This window comes from Vombatus ursinus, unplaced genomic scaffold (assembly GCF_900497805.2).
Source record: "Vombatus ursinus unplaced genomic scaffold, bare-nosed wombat genome assembly UNPS02014180.1, whole genome shotgun sequence".
In the NCBI taxonomy this organism is placed as follows: Eukaryota; Metazoa; Chordata; class Mammalia; order Diprotodontia; family Vombatidae; genus Vombatus; species Vombatus ursinus.
Window position 1 is genome coordinate 2,047,834 of NW_020953958.1, and position 19,539 is coordinate 2,067,372.

Consider the following 19,539-nt stretch of genomic DNA (forward strand, 5'->3'; position numbering starts at 1 on the left):
TCCCTCTCTGAGTCTCATTTTCCTTATCTGTAAAACAAAGTGATTGGATTAGATATTCTCTGAGGACCCCTTAAGGTGGTATAGTCCATAGAGTGCTGGGTCTGGAGTCAGGAAGACCCATCTTCCTGAGTTCAAATCTGGCCTCAGACACTCAGTAGCTGTGTTACCCTGGGCAAGTGACTTAACCCTGTTTACCTCAGTTTCCTCATCTGTAAAATGAGCTGGAGAAGGAAATGGCAAATCACTCTAGTACCTTTGCCAAGAAAATCCCAAATGGGATCACAAAGAGTCAGACACAACTGAAACAACTGAACAACAACAACAAAGGTCCCCTTAAGTTCAAACATTCTGTGATTTATGATATACAGCCCATCTCAAAGTGAAAATTGGAAGTCAAAAAAGAAACGAGTTTGTCCTATGGCTCTGCCTGTTTAGAGGAAATTCCTTTGCCCCTAGCCCCACACCATCCATCCAAATTTGAGAAACAATTCCTAAGTTGCTCCATCCAAGCTGAGGATAGAAACAATCTCCCCTGGATCAAAGTCTAACTGTGAGCCCAGATCTATGGGAATATAATCTCTACCATCATTTTGGAGAATGGACAACAGAGTGAACAATCAGCTGTATTAATGGTGGAGAATGACCAGCCAAATGCTGACTGTTTGTCATCTTTAAGTGCTGACTCAGCACCATTGAGTTTACAAGCTGCTTTGGGGGCTGCCATTCTACTTGTGGCTGAATGTCATCTGTGCTGATAGATCTACTCGCACTCTAATAGCTTGGGGAGGGGTGATGGGGAGTGAGGGGAGGAGAGGCATTTTTCATGTCTAATAGGTCAGGTCTGAGAAAAGGAAATCCATACTGAGTGTAAGTAAGACTCAGACTCACAGGTCAGAGTCCTCAGAGGTTGGTTGGCTTCTGCTACTCAGGGTTCTAAGAAGAAGCCTGAAAGGTTGGGCTTTTCCCATTGTCACTCATAAGCCCATACTGGTGTGCTTGCCATTAATATTCAGTCGGCCCCTTAATTAACTATTAGTAAATATATTTACTAAGATCATGTAGTAGGAATAATTGATATAAACATTCTCTTTCTGCCTCCACCCCCCCCCCAAAAAAAACTTGGGGCCTACTATCCCCTAGATCCTTATAGGTCCTTGGCAAGAGTGGGCCCAATGGTATTTAGGTCCATAAATAGCATACATGTGTGACAAAGGGGTAACCCTCTTAGGGACTTAGTTCTAATGCTGGAACTGGAATTCTTAGCTCCCAAATTTAGAGTTCTCCAGTTACAGAAGTCAACTGTACCTAGGTGGCACAGTGGATAGAGTACTGGGCAATAGACTCATCTTCTGGCCTCAGACACTTACTAGCTGTGTGACTCTGGGCAAGTCACTTAATCCTGTTTCCCTCATTTTCCTCATCTGGAAAATCAGCTGGAAAAGGAAATAATAAACCACTCCAGCATCTTTGCCAAGAAAACCCCAAATGGGGTCACGAAGAGTCAGACACAACTGAAAAATGACTGAACAACAACACTACTGTACTGGACTATCATTGGATTGCTGAAATTTCCCCAGGAGCAAGATTAGCTTTTTTAATTAGCCAACTGCTGATCTCTTCTTGACCCAATAAAAGAGGTTCATATATATATATATTTAAGAGAGCCATAGACCATTTTGTTTATACTCTTAAAAATTTTATTATGCCCATTTCACTAATTATATTAATTAGTATGGGTGTGGGTAGACCCCTTTTCCCTACAATGGGATGTGCAAGGTCAGCACACAAGAGGCTATGTTTTTACTCAATTCAACTTAATATTTATAAAGTACCTACTATGTGCAGAGCACCAATGGCTACTGGGGAAGATGCAAAAATGAATTAGATAATGGAGCTAGGTGGTGCAGTCAATAGAGCACCAGCCCTGGATTCAGGAGGACCTGAGTTCAAACCTGGCCTCAGACACATAACACTTACTAGCTGTGTGACCCTGGGCAAGTCACTTAATCCCACTGCCTAGCCAAAAAACAAATGAATTCGATATAGATACTCACAGTCTAATAGAAGAATAAGACAAATATAGAAAGCACTATAATTTACAACAGTAGTGACACATGTTAAGTACATCAGAGAGATGTAAATGAGGTCTGAGGGGAAAGTTCTCATCAATGAAAGGAATTAATGAGATTTTATGGAGTCGGTGACCTTTGAGTTAGGCTTCAAAAGATGATGGGAGGGAAGATATTTCAGACATATGGTACAAAGGAGCAAAGACTGGGAAAAGGTGGTATTTTGGTTATGGCTTCGTGGTTCAAAGTTAAAATCCCTTAAATTGTGGTTAACTGGAAAGAAAAGTAACATTTCCATTTGGATATGTTTGGAAATAGAATTCCTCATCAAAATAACTATGAGTAAGAATTAGCTAGAATTGCCAATCTAGTAAATACAAAATGCAATTAGAACAAAATTGAAAGATATGAAAACTAGGTACGTTTTAGTATCTTTCTCATTAAATATAACATTTACCCTGGAATCCAGGTTTCCTTAAGAAGAATAGGACTAATTCAACTTTAGTCCTAACTTGGAATTAGACTCCTCTAGAGTTAGTTAGGGCTTTGGAATCTTAGCCAGGTGTCAAAACCCAGATAGCCATCTGTTAAGTGCCTCATATTCCCCAGTGAATGGCTGAATGAATAAATGTTTACTAAGTGCTTACTGTGTGCCATGTACTGTGAATATAAATGTGAAAGAAAGATAGTCCTGCCCACAAAGAGCTTACATTCTAATGCAAGCTTATATATGTTCTAATGGAAGGGACAACATAGGAGAGTCAGGGAGGGGAATTTTGGTTCAGAAAGTCACAGGGGTGGTGAGTGGGACCATAGAAGCACAATAACAGAGTTGATATGATCATATTTATGATTCCAGTACTGCAGAGAGTTAGGGGAAGGAGAGAGGCAGGATAAAGATGAAAGGACATTCTCATGGTGACAAGGCAGTTTGTGAGTCTGTGGGGGAGATGTCTGAAATTAGGGAGTGAAATAAAGCATGACTCAAATTTTCCAGAGATAATGGAGAGTGAGAGTGGATGAATTATTTCTCATGGGCCTTCTCATTCAGCCAGAAGGGCTTACTTATTACCTAACTACTCATTTGCTCCATCTTCTAGGGCGATGAAGAAATTCCACATGGCTGCTAAAAGAGATAGAGGTATACCATGCCTACAATCGTTTGGGCCAGTGTGATGTTGGTCTACCCAATCAGAAAATTCTCTACCCCAGACCACTTCTAGTTTTTCATTTTCAGGAGACCTTATTCTTGCCCTTTCATATCTGGTAATTACATGGACGCAAAATTGCTTGCTTTGATCCTTTGATGGATCTGTGATCTCATTGATGTGGGCAATCTATCTATCTGGGTGGACTGTCAGATTTCCATGTCTTTTCATCCTGGGATATTCCTATCCAGAGATGCTCCATAGAGGACTCCCCAGTCCCGAATTCTGGAGGTTTACAACCGGTCTTTTTAATATTTTGTGAAAGTCAGGGTAGAATTTGGTATATTCATCTACTTTTAACTCTCATTCTTGCTGTAAGACCAGTTCACCTTCTTTTCCAATCATGCATGTTCTTGCTGAGGGTTTCTGAGTAATATGCTGTAGTCAACCCAGTAGGCATCTTTCCATTGTCTTTTGGGTCAACTGAAATTTTGATATGTCTCTGATCAATAGTCATAGTCATATAGCATTACTAGGAGTCATACAGTGTTACTTCACTAATATTGATATTAAACATATGGGATAGGGTGGGGTTGGGGAAGGATAGGCTGGGAATCATTGAAAACATTGCAGAAATTCCTTAAAGTGATCTCTCCCCATTTAATTCTAGGTCCAGCTCATTGCCTCTTGGTAGTACCTGTCCAAAAAAAGTGCATTTAAAGACTAACTCAACAGGTTACCCATGAAACACTGTGTCAACATCTAGGCAATGTGAATTCTTTATACTCTTCTCTTTTTTTCCTCTTTATATAGCTTTCTAGAATGATCTCTTAAACTACCTTGAATTAGATTCATATTTATTATTTACATATATACATATACATGTTGTTCCTCCATTAGAATATGAGCCTCTAGAGGGTAGGGACTATTTCATTTTTGTCTTTGTATTCTCAATGCTCAGCACAGTGCCTAGCATATAGTAGGTACTTAATAAATGTTTACTGATTGATGAACAATGGATCACACTGATTCATTGTTGTTGCAGTGTTCTGTGGCTCAACGTAATCAAGATAATCTAGAAGATTCTGAAGCAAACAGTAATGTTGGAACATGAGAGGGCCTGAAGTTTGATGATGGGGAGAAGAATTTAGAATAGGAACAAAGGAGAAGGAACTAGAAATGGATTTTTTTTTTTTTTTTTTTTTTGCTTAAGCAGTTGGGGTTAAGTGACTTGCCCAGGGTCACACAGCTAGTAAGTGTCAAGTGTTTAGTCTGAGGTCGGATTTGAACTCAGGTCCTCCTGACTTCAGGGCCGGTGCTCTACCCACTAGAAATGGATTTTTTCTGATGACCTCTGAACAGATAGCAGTAGGGAGCAGCTTCTCTTTGCATTAGGAAATCGACAGAAATCTTCTAGATGGGGATTAAAGCTGATTGAGCCAGCTAGCTTCTTCTCCCAGCAAGGCCCAGCTCCCAGGACAGACATAAGCCCCACTGGGGCTCATAGGTTTTCCACAGCAATGAAACAATTGGCATAAGAATAACAGAATTAAGAGAACCCTAGTGGAAGGTACAGAAGGTATTTTAAAACGACCTTCTGAGGCTATGGTATGTGTGAGTTTCTGCTAGTACCAAATAGAAAATAGCTAGGTATGTGGTCAATATAAGTTGATCTCACTATAGACATACTTTTCTACTCTTCAGGTTATTATGAGAATGAAGAGTTCCTTAAAGGGCTGGAAGAATGGCTTCAGAGAAAAAACAGAGGGAATACAAATCAGATGAAGAAAGACTAGGGATAGTCAGTGCTTCTCTACCCAGATAGCCTCATGGAAACTTGATATGAACAATAGGAAGGTCTGCTGTCTTCCAGAGTATTTGTATGGGATGTGGTAGAGAGGCTCTGGAGGCTAGTCAAATTTGATAACCATTGCCTACTGTGGCAATGCACATGGGGACAAATGCCATGACCCAAGGGAATCCCCCAAATTTCTGGGGATTATGAAGTCCTAGGAAAGAAATTGAAGATTTTAGGGGCACAGGTGGCATTTCTATTAGTATTAATGACTGGATTTTTGTGGTATAGCTTAAAATATTAGAATGTTGGGTTACCAACCAAGGATGGAGTATATCTAATAAGGGCATATTTGTGAAGACCCTTGTGGCTCTTAATTTTAAAGTTTAATAGAGCTCTAAAGTAAAAATGGAAGGAGGATGGAGAAAACTCTCCATACCTGTTTGTTAAGCCAGATATTACACAGAAAACCAATTTACTGTCTGGAAACTATTCCTGGTGCTCCCAAATATTTTCCTTGATTAATTGCCTTATCATGATAACGCATATACGTATGTATGTATGCATGCATGCATCCAACTATATACATACATACATATACACACACATTATACACATATATGTACATGGCTTCAAAGCTTACAAAGTACTTTGTTCACAAAAGAGTTGTGATGTATGAAACGCAAAATTTTCATTCCCAAGTTGAAGAGAAAGGAGCAGGACCTTATTGAGAAAAAGTGAATGGCAAAAGTCACATAGTTGCCAAATAGCAGAGCTGGCACTGGATCCCAGATTGCTCTCATTCTTAGTCCACCTACCATGTTTCTGTATCAACATGCCCTTTCTCCAAAACTGGGCTATAACTGGGTCAAACTCATGGACATAGAACATTTTACATTTCTGCCACAGAGTTGCAAAGCATTCTCACCATGGAAACACATGTCTTTATTGGACAGGGATGCATGCTAGGCTGTGCTTTGGGTATTCACTACCCAACTTTTGTTTTTCTCATAAACATAAAAAGTAATATTCAAGCACTTTATTCTTGCAGAATTAGACACCCACACCATGGGACGTCATTCTTGGCATTTATTAGTGTGCCAATAAATCTTGAAAACAATTAATATCTAATTACTTTGCTGAAGGTATCTCATTAAACATCATTTTAAAATACCTAGGTCTTTTTTATCTTTGATTTATAATTAGGTATACAGCTATTGCTTAATCTCAGTAGACTTCCTGGCAATCCAACTATACTTGGTTTAGAAATCTGGATTTATCATTATAGAGTGGCTAAGGCAGTGGCTAATTGGTTTAAACTGGATTTCTCAGGTGCCATCTTGTACAACCCTCTCCCTTAAGGTAGGATTATACTTGGAGTCTTTAAAGCTGATGGTTAAAGTTGACACTAGAGTCCAGGGCAAAAAATAAAGATGTTAACTCGCACTTATAACTTGCCTTTTCTATATGACCCTATGAGGTAGGTGTTGTAGCCTCAGTGTCCCTATTTTACAAATGAAGGAACTGAAATTCAGAGGGTGGAAGCAATTTGCTTACAATCACCCAGCTATTAAGTGTCATAGCCAGGATTTGTACTTACCTTTGTCTCCTGATTCTAAACCCAGAATGCGCTCAATTATATTTTTCTATCTCTTCAGCAAAAGGAAGTAGTCACCTTAGTCTCCAGGTTTATGGATGGGAAACAGGAGGGGTGTGGAGGGGAAGAAACAAAGCTATTACGCATAGACTTAATAAGAGAAAGTATAGGAGAGGAAAACGTGGCACAGTAAATGAGTGCTAAAACAGACCTGAAGTTCCTCTGTCTCTTTCTTTCTCTCTCTCTCTCTCTCTCATTTCTCTCTTTTTCATGTCTATTTCTAATCTATCATCTACATTTAAACCTATACCTACACTTAGAACTACATCTATATCTGTCTCAATACCTATAGCCATACAGATATAGATACATATGCTCATAATCTGCAAACCTACACACTCCTCCACATTATCACCAAGAATGAATTGTCTCTCCCTCTCTCCCTATTCTTGTTATCAGGCCTGCTTTGGGAAGATTGAGGGAGTATGTCCTGACCTTTTCTTACCAGTTAGTGTCCCATAACCCTTGAGATCTTTTGTGGTTGGTTAATAGAACACTGTCAATAAGATTACCATTTTCTTTCTTTCTTTTTTTTTTTTAAGGCAACTGGGCGCTAAGTGACTTGCCCAGGGTCACTCAGCCACACAGCTAGTAAGTGTCAAGTGTTTGGACTGAGGCTGGATTTGAACTCAGGTCCTTTTGACTTCAGGGCCGGTGCTCTATCTACTACGCCACCTAGCTGCCCCCATTTACTTCTTAAAAACATGCATATTATACATGAGGACAAATGCTTGTCCTCTCCAATATGTGTATGTATGTGTACACACACACACACACACACACACACACATACACACACATGCACCTATTATATTGATCTCTTTTCTTTTATACACCACTTTCATTTCCAAATACATTCCCCCCAACACCTATAACAATGAATTTTAAAAAAGAAGAGGAAAAAGAAAAAAAAGCAGTCTTACAAAACTAACCAACACATCAACTGAGTCTGACAGTATATACTATGTTCCACCATTATAGTCCCCCCTTTCCAATAAAGGGAGGTAGATATATCTTCTCATCCTACAGGGACTACATATAGAATAAACACAACTAAAATGAACAGAGATAGTTTGGGTGAAATTTGTGTCAATTGTAAATATGCAAATATATACAGATAGCTGCTATAAAATGAGAATTTACCCTTTCATGCTGAGCCTCTGTCACACACACAAAAACATACTCCAATAGTGAGAGATTTCATTAGACTGTTTCTCATCAAAATACAAGTTCCACTGAGAGCATTGGATTTGAAATCAGAGGGTTGAGTTTGAATATTATTTAATCCCTTTGTGACTCAGTTTCTTCCTCTGCAAATAAAATATTTTAGCAGGGAGTTGAAACCAAATCTAGGCAGACTGCATAAGATTGACTTCAATGACACTCTCATGCCACGTATATAAGAAGTTTCAAAGTCATATCATTTTTACCTCTACAACATTTCTCACATAAGTCTTCTCACTTCTCACATAACTACCATTACAATTCAGGGCCTGTTCTCTTCACCCAATCTTTAATGTTTGGGGTAGTGCAGTAGATAAAGAGCTGGGCCTGGAGTCAGGTAGACCTGAATTCAAATCCAGCCTCTGACACTTACTAGTTGTGTGACCCTGGGTAACCTCTGTCTGCCTCAGTTTCCTCATCTGTAAAATAGAGAAAATAATAGCACCTACCTCCCAGGGTTGTTGTGAGGATCAAATGAGATAATATTTATAATGTGTGTAGCACAGTGCATGACACACCTTCTACCTTCCAGTCTACTTATCTATGTGTAATATGGACTGTGATTGACTTTGTTTTCTGGTGACAGCTTTCTAGTAGGGCTTTGTGTGCCCACAGTGGTAAATCAAAGGAGCTTCTGTTATTCATTAGGGAAGTTCCAGCATGCCAGAATCTTGTGGTGCCTAGTGCTTGATTAATGCTTATTCCCTTTACTTCTGAAAAGCTGGGAGTGAAGTTTTTCTCCCTTTCCCAACCCCCGAGAGGTTGAGGCATTTGGGAAGGTGTCAAAGTTCAGAAAGTCAGAGCTGAGAGAGAGGTGAAGACTTGCCCAGGCTCTTTTTCAAAACCAAAGTTGCAAGAGGAACTCCTCAATGGGACACAGAGGCTCAGGGGGTAGAGGGATATTCCAGAGTGAAAGGGTTTTTTCTAAGGTGAAAAGGCAGTTGAGGCATGATAGAAAAGTCTGAGAGAAAGAGGTGGAGCTGGTAGAAGAGTGATATTTTGAACACTATACTTCTTAATATACTCTGAGATAGAATTAATATTGGACTATGTCACACTATGGAATCACAGAGAATTTGTATAGGATGTAGAATTCCTCTCCCCTTTTCAGCTCCCTTATTTTTCTTCCACTGGAATATAAGTTTCTTGAAGACAAGGACTATCTTTTTGCTTGTGTGTATGAACATATACACACATACATATATAAAGTCATGTATATATATACATATATACATTATTTATAACTTTCTTTTTTGCTAATGTATATATAAGACTGCCTTTTTGCTTGTATATATAAATATATATGACTTTTGCTTGTATATAAATATACGATTGTCTTTTTACTTGTGTATATATGAATACATGACTATCTTTTTACATAATAGTCTATCTTTTCACATAATAGTCTGTCTTCTTGCTTGTGTGTGTATATCTAACTACACACATGCAAATACACACATACACACACATACACATATGTCCAGTGCTTAGTACAGTATTTGACACATAGTAAGCACTTAATAAATGCTTATTGTCTTGTTTTAGATGGCTTCTGAGGTACCTTTTCCAGCATTTTGATTCTATAATTGTACTCTAGCTTAAATGCTTACACATGCATCCAGCCTAATTTCATGTCATGCTCCGATGGTCCAAGGCCACTTTCATGGCAACTTATCATCTTGATGTTTCTTAGAACACTTGGTCTGGACTTTTTCTTTGTCCCAGTCACCTTCTACCTTCCAGTCTACTTACCTATGTGTAATACGGGCTGTGATTGACTTTGTTTTCTGTTGACAGCTCTCAAGAGGGGCTTTGCATGCCTGCAGTGGTAAATCAAGAGAGCTTGTGCTATTCATTAGGGAAGTTCCAGCATTTCAGAATCATGTGGTGCCTAGTGCTTTGACATAGGAATTGCATCTGGCAGGTGCAGACTTGGAAAAGAAAGGAAAGAAAGAGGGCATGATTTATACAAGAAATGGAATTGAGAAATGGAGGCTGCATAGAAGGAGGATTTAGGTATGTTTCTGAGCACTACAGAGTAGAATCAGATTGTATCAGCCTGGTGTCAGAAGCCTTGGTCCACCGAGTAGGCTGCAGCCGTATTTTGAGGATGACCACCAAAAGAATTGACTCCATGTGGAAGAATTGGCCACCGCAGAGCAGGACCCAGGTGAATACACCCAGGTGGGGTTATATTAGCTTTCCCTGCTGCGTGCGGAGAACATGCTGAGAGCAGACAGGGGAAAGATTGACAGTTTTCTCAATCCATCAATTCAAGGGCTAAAGGATAGTTTCCCTGTCTTTATGCAAGTGGAATCCTCCCTGTGGGGTTTCTTCTCCATCTGTCACAGGGGTGTAGAAGATGGCATCCATTTATTTATGAATAATTAGAAACATTCTATTACTTGACTTCCTCTTATTATTAACATTGCTCCTTTAGTATTAATTTAATGCTTTTGTTGTGGGATTGGTGTGTCTTATATGGCCTGCAACTAAAAAACGTGTTATAAAGATGGAGGTTTGAGCTGTGAATTGTGATGTCTTTTGCCCAAAGCAGCTCACACTGGGCCTAGGCATGGGCTTCTCCAAACTTCACTAGACAGTTCATCTGACACACAGGCATTGCTAGGCCTATCCCTGAATCCCTCTTACCTGGAAGAAACTGACCAAGCTTGTGCTTTTCTGTAATAGCCTTTGACAACCTATGGCTACCCAGTGTCATAGCTTTAAAGCTAGTTAGGACTATAGGGGTCAGCTAGTCAGTCCTTTATTTTACAGATGAAGAAACCCAGAGGGATTAAATTGCTTGCTCAAGAACCTCTAAAGCCACAGTTTTCAGAGATTTCCAGGGGCCCAGTACAGCATCATTTTTTACCCCTGCCCACTCCTCAATTTATTTTAGACTCACTGAGGGCAACCATTATCTAGGTTTCATCTTTATATTTCCAGTTCTTATCAGTAACCAGTATAGTAAACACTTAGTGGATATTGGTTCAATTAACTGGAATATTCATGATGCATATAAGATAATACAGAATTCCCTCTCCTCTTACTGCCTTCTGTATTCCTTGCTGCTGTGTTCTTTGGAGATTGGAGCCAAGATTTCAATTTCCGACAATACACCAAGCCTATTATTATCAGCATTACCATTTCCAAAGGATCAGATACGAACTTAAATCTGCCTCTCTACAATTTCAGTCCCTGCCTTAATCGACGTTCTTCTGCCCCCTGGAGTGAAGCAGAGTAAGTCTAATCCTCCTTCACAAGATACCAGTTGAAGAACTTCAAGACAATTATCTTGCCTATTCAATCATAGAAACATTTTTAGAACATTTTAAGATTTTTATTGAGAGCTTCTTGGAAAAATGAGGATTATCAGCCCTTAGACAAGCTCAAACACTATCATTTTGTTGTAAGGACATGTTGGAAACAACCAATGGTGAAGTGGTAGATTCTATAGCTGGTGCTCCAACATACCACCTCACAGCCCAAAGTCAAAGGCACAGTATTATTTTGAAAGTAGAGGTCAAAGAAATGATATCAGTGAGGAGAGCTTTGCCTGTGGGGTCGTTCTTCACAGTGGTGACCCACAGTTTCAGGGCAGGGGTGCGGTCCACACAGTCAGCTATCTCATATGATTCCAATTATTCAAACCAGAGCCAGATGAGGTAATCAATCATAGATGCAGAGTTTCCACCAAGGAAAGTTGTCTTCTGCCGGGTAAGAACCTTCTCCAGTTTGCTTAATTCTTTACAGAGTTCTACTTTCTGAGTGGCACGGTCTTCCCCATTTTGTTCTGCTATAAGAACATCCTTGGACAAAGTTGGTATCTTGGAAAACAACTCCAAAATCATCTTTTGTAAAGCTTTCTCATATGGATCTTCTGGAAACAGCTTCTTTCCTGGATAAACTTCAACTAGGTATTCACAAGTAATGGAAGATTTCACGTATCAGCTGACTGGTCTCCAGAACTGGTACTGGACCAAGGGGGTGTTTCTTAAAGAACATTCAGGCTCGTTTTTCTGGTTAATATTGATGACCTCATGCTTGATTCCTTTGGCCTTCAGGATGAGCCAGGCTTTCTTGGTGAAGGGGCAGAATCTCATGCTGTACACCCGGATGACTCCCAGTTGGATGGGGCCAGGCTGAGCACTGCCTTTTCCCAGGCTCCGGATGGACTTACTGGACATCCCGTCTCCAGGTGCCTGCAACTGCTGCTGCTGCTGCCCAAGAAACATTTATTAAATATTCATTATATTCAAGGCCCTGTGCTAGGTTTTGATGGATGCACGAAGACAAAATCCTAACAGTGTATGCCATCAAGGAGTTTTCGCATCTCCCTCCACCCACCCACTCCTCTCCTCATCAAGCTAAATAGCCAGTTTGCTTCAACCACTCCTGAATTGAAAGTCTCCAAGGATGGGGCTGAGGGATCTTTTCTCCGGGGGTTTGGTTGGTATTCTTTAATTACTATAGTAAAATAATAATAATGATAATAGTTTCCAGGTGGCATAGACCTCTCTAAACTTCACTAGGCACAGGCATCACCAGGCCTGTACCTGAGGACCTCCTACCTGGAAGAAACTGACCAAGTGATTTTCTGCAATAGCCTTTGAGAACCTATGGCTACCCAGTGTCACAGTTTTAAGGCTTATCTAGCTTTATCTAGCTTAGACCATAGGGGTCATCTGGTCCAATCCTTTATTTTACAGATGAGGAAACACAGAGGAATTAAATTACTTGCCCAAGTGTATACAAGTGTTAAGTAACAGAACTAGAATTCAGCTGGCTGGATGTTTAAGTCAAATCTAGATCCTCTAATTTCAATCTCATATTCCTTCCAGACTATTGTATTTCTTCTGCATCACGACAAGGCATAGAGGAAAACTTTAGTGGAAAATGAAGCTATACGCATGAGTAGATTAGAGGACAACATAAGACAGGTCCTGTATAATCAGGATCCAGATTTCCTGTTTTAGCCTCTGAGTGATGTAGAAGTTTGAAAGGGCCCTGTGTCTTACCAAAAGTGATTGGAGTTAACACCGCCCTCCCCCTTCCTATGGCTCACTATTGTAAAATGGGGCAGAAACATCTAGGGAAGGTCAGGCCACAGCAAAAGAAGTTTCCAAACTGGGGGAAGGAATCTGGAGCTATGGAAATTGTGGAAAATAGCAGAAAGAGAAACCAAGCAGGGACCAGGTCTGACAAGAGTAAGCAACTCAACAAGATGATATGGGCAAAGGAAGGACCAGAATAGAAGAGGCAAGAGATGGGAACCAGGATGCAACCATGAATCGTAGTCCATCATGATAGAGTTATCATATAACATAGTCTCCTTGTTGTTGAAGAGATGGGGTATATTGGCTCCCTCTTCTTGAATGCAATGGACTGTGTTAGCTTTAGAGTCGGGAAGACCTGAGTTTGGATTCTGTTGCTGTTTTCAGTTGTGTCCAACTCTTCATGACCCCATTTTTTTTTTTTTTGGCAAAGCTATTGAAGTGGTTTGACATTTCCTTCTCTAGCTCATTTTACAGATGAGGAATTGAGGTAAACAGGGTTAACTGACTTGCTTGAGGGTCACACAGCGAATAAATATCTGAGGCCAGATTTGAACTCAGGAAAATGAGTTTTCCTGACTCTAGACCCAGCACTCTATCCATTGTACCATCTAGTTGCCTGACTCAGACACTAACTAGACCTTAGCTTCAGTTTCCTCATTTGTAAAATAGAGATAGTAATAGCATCCACCCCACAATTTGTTGTGAAGATTAAATAAGATACCATATGTAAAAAAGCTTTGCAAACGTTAAGGTATGGTATAAATGCTACTCTGTTAAAGGTAACATCATGCTAGAACAACCTAGGAACAGTAGATAATTTATATTGAGTGTGTAGAGCCCCTGAATATGAGCTATTGGATTGTGTTTCACCAGACAGAGCAAAGTTTCTGAGTGTGTTGGCTTTGGTCCTAGGACATGGTTGTCTCTTGTAATGGATGGATCACTGGTGCCATCAGGTAGCACTGGGAGCTAATGCTGAGTGCTGCAAACTACTTCTTTTCCAGCTTTAATACTGATATAACAGCCAGGCAGGGGAAAAACAGGGAATTTTAAAATATTTAAGCCAAATGTTTAATTTTTAAGCACCAAGGTTCTTTATATAACTTCAGCTTGGCTTCAAGGCGGGTAGAAACTCTTAGGATCCTTAGTGAACTGTCTTCCGTTTCTGTGAATGCTAATGAGTAATTCTAACGTTGGAAATGGCTCATTTTCCCAGGAAAAAAAAATTAGAGAAAGACTATGTTTTTCTCCAAATTAAAGAAGTTATAGTTCTAGTGATAATGAGTCAATATTTCTTAAGCACCTACTATGTGCCAGGCACTGTACTAGGCAGTAGAGATACAATGACTAAAATGAAAGTCTCTGTCCTCAAATGACTTACATTTTTTTGAGACAAAATATGTAGATATGGAAATATTTTAAAATATGAAAAATAAATATGAGGTAATTTAATTGTTTTGTGTGTGGAAGAGGCAACAGCAGATGGGGGTGGGGTGGGGATCAGGACAAACTTCATTATAGAAGGTGATGCTGGGCTTTGGAGGAAATTAGAGATTCAAGGAGATGGGGTGAAGAGAGAGTGAATTCCAGACATGAGAGACAGCCTGTAAAAAGACATAGAGATAGGCGATGGAGTATCATGCATGAACAATAGTAAGAAGTCCAATTTGACTTGACTGTGTAGTGCTAGAAAGGGAGGTTGGAACCAAGTTGTGGAGAGCTTTAAATGCCAAACAGAAGAGGTTATATATGATCCTTGAGGTAATAGAGAATCACTGGTTTTTACTGAGCATTGAAGTGGCATGTGTTGGAAAATCACTGATCTGCTCTCTGAGAGCCAGCCAGGAGAAGGCCATCTCCACAACACTGGCCACAAGGTGATGGATTCTTTGGCGATCAAGACCCATGAAAAAGGAGCAAATGCAGAATGTCCCTCATCCCCTTTTTGGTCTGCTGCAATGGCAGAGTTGGAATAGAAGAAAGTGGGGTAGAGGGTGCTAAGGAAAATACACATTTTAAATTGTCTACAAACAGTAATTAATGGCAGGTACTCTACCTGTGAGCTCTTTATCTAATAGCCAACAGTTTGGTATAATACCAGAAGGACTAAAGCACATCAACGTTGACATTCTTGATATAACTGAAAAATAAGACATACAGACGTAGTTAAACAAAGTGATAGTTCCCAGGCTCTTCTTAAAGGGGTGAGTAAAGGAGTTGGTTTCATTTTGTGTCCAAAGGTGTTCAGAAACATAATTTTATTGATACTTGCCAATCTTGCCTTAAAAGGTCTTGTGGTGAATACAGAATCAATTGTCCTTAATACAAGCCACACGTCTGTCACAGAAGATGAAGAAGTTCTATGAAGAACAGCTCTAGAAAGCCATCAAGAGTGAGCACTGTGCCTGGTGTATAATAGTAGGAGCTTAATAAATGCTTGTTGACTTGACTTGGTAAAAACACAAATGATTCTGATAAAGAAGACAAGGAGTAACTCTTGAAAGATGCCAATGGGGAACTGACTAAGATTTAAAACAGATATGTAAGCTGAAATAAGGACAGGTACTGAAAGATGAGTCCAGTGGCACCATCTTGTAAGAATGGTGGTAGATCGCACAAGGATTTCTCAACCAAGCTCCAAGAAAAGCTATCTACAGCTGATTCCTTTACTTTCTCTACTCTAACTCACTCCTCAATCTTTTGCAATCTGGCGTATGACATAATTGAAACTGCTCTTTCTAAGGTTACCAATGGTAATCTCTCTCTCTCTCTCTCTCTCTCTCTCTGTCTCTTCTCTTTCTCTCACTCACACACACACACACACACACACACACACACACACACACACAAAGTTATAAGTTTTTATTGATGTATTTTTTATGAGACATTATTTTTTGATTTGAAAGACTGATTTTTTGGAATCTTCCTTTATCAAATCTAAGGTTTATGTAAGACTACATCCAGCTTTTAATCTCCTATTCTGTCATAGGCTATAAGATGGAGTGGTTAACTCCTCCCGATGTACCCATAATTTCTATTTCAGTATGCAGTTCCTCTATGTTGGTTAGAATCAAGTTCAGAATAGCAACTTCCCTCATTACTTTCTCTATTATTTGAATAATGAAATTATCATTAAGGCAAATTAATGACTGACCAACTTTTCCACTTTCAGCAGACAAAAATGTCTCTGGATAGTCCAACTTCCTCATCACTATATATCATATTTCCAAGTCAGTTTTGTGAGCTATTTCCAAAATGTCTTGTCCATGCAAAAAGAATGAAGAGGGCTTTGTACCAGTGCACCAACATCTAGTGGTCACACTTCTTCCACAGGTAATCACTATCTCAAAACCTTATCTTATGTCCCCCGACACAGACTCTAAGGGAGATTGGCAAATAGACTCAGAGTTTGGTGAGCAAAAGAACTTTAGATTGTATGTGGGTGCATGTCACCTGGGCTCCTGCCTCAAAGTTAATGCACTTTCAATCACACTATAACTACCTCTAATGTGTAAGCTAAAAAGTTAGAAGTACATGGAGTTATAAAGAAATAGGATGAATTAAATGAAATATTCTGCTCAAACCTGGTGAGGAAAGCAAGGTTAGACTAAGCAGTGGTTATTAATAGTGTGTACTTAATGGTACTTGAGTATTTGTATTTCTGCTCTTGTTCTACCTTTCTATCCAAATTAACTGGGTCAATAGTACTTGGAAATGCTTATGCTTATCTGTACACAAATATATTTGATTCTATAAGCATAATTGAGTGCAAAAGAATTCTAAATTTTCTCTTTATGAAAAAACTAGCTGCTCCAAGCATACCCCCATCACGAAGACACCACCATTCATCAGGGTGCAGCTTATCCTTACTAAAGGCAAAGTTCCTAGGAGGAATCACCCTCTTGAGTGCTAATACAGCAAAGCCAGCCCTTAAGTGATGGCAAATGCTGCAATGACAATCAGTGTGATTCTGCAAATCCAATCAACTTAATTGCCTACATGTGGATTACCCATTCTGCAGACTAGCTGTGGAAAATCTTTTGTTTCCAGTGTTGGACAGCATTAGCAAACCAGCTATTCAGAGCCACCCTTTCTGCCACCATCAGTTTCCTTTTCTTCAGAGAATATAAATTAGCTGCCAATCCACCCACCTATAACATTTCCAAAATACAACACACCTAGTAAAGTATGAAGCGTTAAATAGATGTAAACTATTACCATCATTGGTGACAGTGCTGTTGGTGGTGGTGATAAGGCATCCAAGACCCCAAAGGATTCAATCCACTCTCTTTCTTTCACAAAAGATTTAACTATCAATTTTGTTGTTGCTTTTACCTCAGTGGATCCAAGATGCCATCAATGAGAACACTTCTTCTACCTACGCAGATTGTAGCCTATCTATGAATTCTCATCTTGTGGGACTTGTAATGCCACACAGAAAGTCAACCCAATGTGCTAGAGGCCTTCCTCTAGGTCAGGAGTCCTCTAGGTCAATGTCTGAGGCCAGTTCTTCATCCACAATGCCACTAAAACTGACTTTGTCATTAGCACCCTATTATTGTGAACAACAGACATGTAGTATCATAGGTCAAAGAATAAAAATTATATTAATAATAAAATTAAATATATTAATAATTAATTCTATAGAGTTTGATTTATTTACAATATATATTTATATGTATATAAAGCTTTAAGGTTTATAAAACACTGTACATACTTTATCTCACTTGAATCTCACAACAAAAACTTGGAGCTAGTTACTACAAGCCTTTTGCCTTCACTTTGCTGATGAGGAAATTAAGGATCATAGATTTAGAGCTGACAGGGACCTTAGGGGTCATTGATTCCAACCCTTTCTTTTTACAGATGAGCAAATTGAAGCCCACAGAGATTAGACAATTTGCCCAAGGTCACTCAGGTAGTGACAGAACTGTGTGAGGGTCAAAACCAAATCCTATGAATCTTTCCATCATACCACATTGGTTTCCAAGTAGATATTTGTTGTTGAAGTTCTGCTGAGACACTGAACAGAGGAGATCTTCTCATATGCATTTCAACAGAGTTTAGCGAGGCTTTTAAGCAGAAGAATAAAATGATTTCACCAATGTGGTTGTTATCCCTTTACGCATACCTGTTCTGTGCATGAGGTCAGAAATCACATGTTGGATTACAGATGAAAGGGCTTGCCAGGAGAAAGTCACTGGGGTAAAGAATGGCCAAGGTCAGCGGCAACTTCATTTCAGCCCGTGTTGTTACAGAACAAGTTAAATATAGCTTTCTAAGACCTCCATCCAATACAGACCAACTGCAAATATTTAACACATTAAGAGAGTGGAAGGAATGGTCACAAATCATATTCTCCTGGCTCGGGGGAGAGAGACAGAGTCTAAATTTCACTGATGCCAACCATTCTGAGCTCGGTCATTAGTACTAGGCCAAGAAATATGTGTGGTATTTGCAAACTGAATTTTCAAAGGTGTTATTTATGGGACAACAGAGTCCTTTCCTTACGTTTAAACCTTTTAATCAGGCTGGGCTGAAGCAATAGCAAATCAGGAATGTTTAGAGAGAATAAGTTTTTCAAAGCTCCACCCTAGTAGCGTCCTCTTTCCCTTCTTACCCTTCCCACTACCTACTTCCTCATGAAATCAATATGTACCAGGTTACTCAAAAGTAATGATGATAATAGTAATAATAATTCACTTTTCAATTAACACTTTTAAAATTTTTACAGAATGCATTCCTTAGGACCTTGTAGAATTAAGTTATTGTATCAATATAATTATATTTATATGTTATATATATATACACTTATAATATAATTATTATGTTATTATAATTGGCACAGCTAGGCAGTGTGGTGGACAAAGCATTGTGCCTGGAGTTAGGAAGGCCTGAGTTTAAATCGGGTCTCAGACATTCACCAGCTGTATGTTCCTAGGAAAGTTACTTGACCTCTGTCTGCCTCAGGTTCATAATTTGCAAAATTAAACTAATAATAGCACTTATTTCCCTTGGTTATTCTTAGGAAAAATGAGATCCCTGGGGAAAGAGTAGTGTCCCTAAATCCTCACTAAATATTTTCTGTCTCCTGTGGTCCCACTCTCTGTTAGAAATCAATGGGCTGGTCAAAGAAAGTATTCCCACCCTCCTCCCACAAACTTGTTAATAGTAATGAATTAATGTTGTAGGCAGTATTTTAAATTGTATTTTGAAAGAGGGACAGGGCTTATATTATGCAGCCAATGGCAAAACTAAAACCAAAGAATGGAAGGCAGGGAGGCAGATATCTATCTAATGTATAATCTCTTGGCTTCAATGATCACCTCTGTACAGATGATCTATAAAATCATATATGCAGAACCTGTATCTCCCTAAGTTCCAGTAATGCATCTCCAATTGTTTGCTGTATTTTTTGCATCTCAGACTCAAATATCCAAAATGAAACTTGTCATCTTCCCTAGTAAACTGACCCTTCTTTTCAAATTCCCTATTTCAATTCATTTGTGTGTGGAATAAAATACAAACTGCTCAGAGATGCTAGTGTTTAAAGCTCCAATTTATCTTTATTGCCTCAGTTAACATA

General features: G+C 39.3%; 1 pseudogene; it reads right to left on the reverse strand.

The window, feature by feature from the left end:
• Positions 1-9,958: 9,958 nt before the first annotated feature.
• Positions 9,959-12,083, reverse strand: LOC114041788 (annotated as a pseudogene).
• Between the last annotated feature and the right edge of the window lie 7,456 nt (positions 12,084-19,539).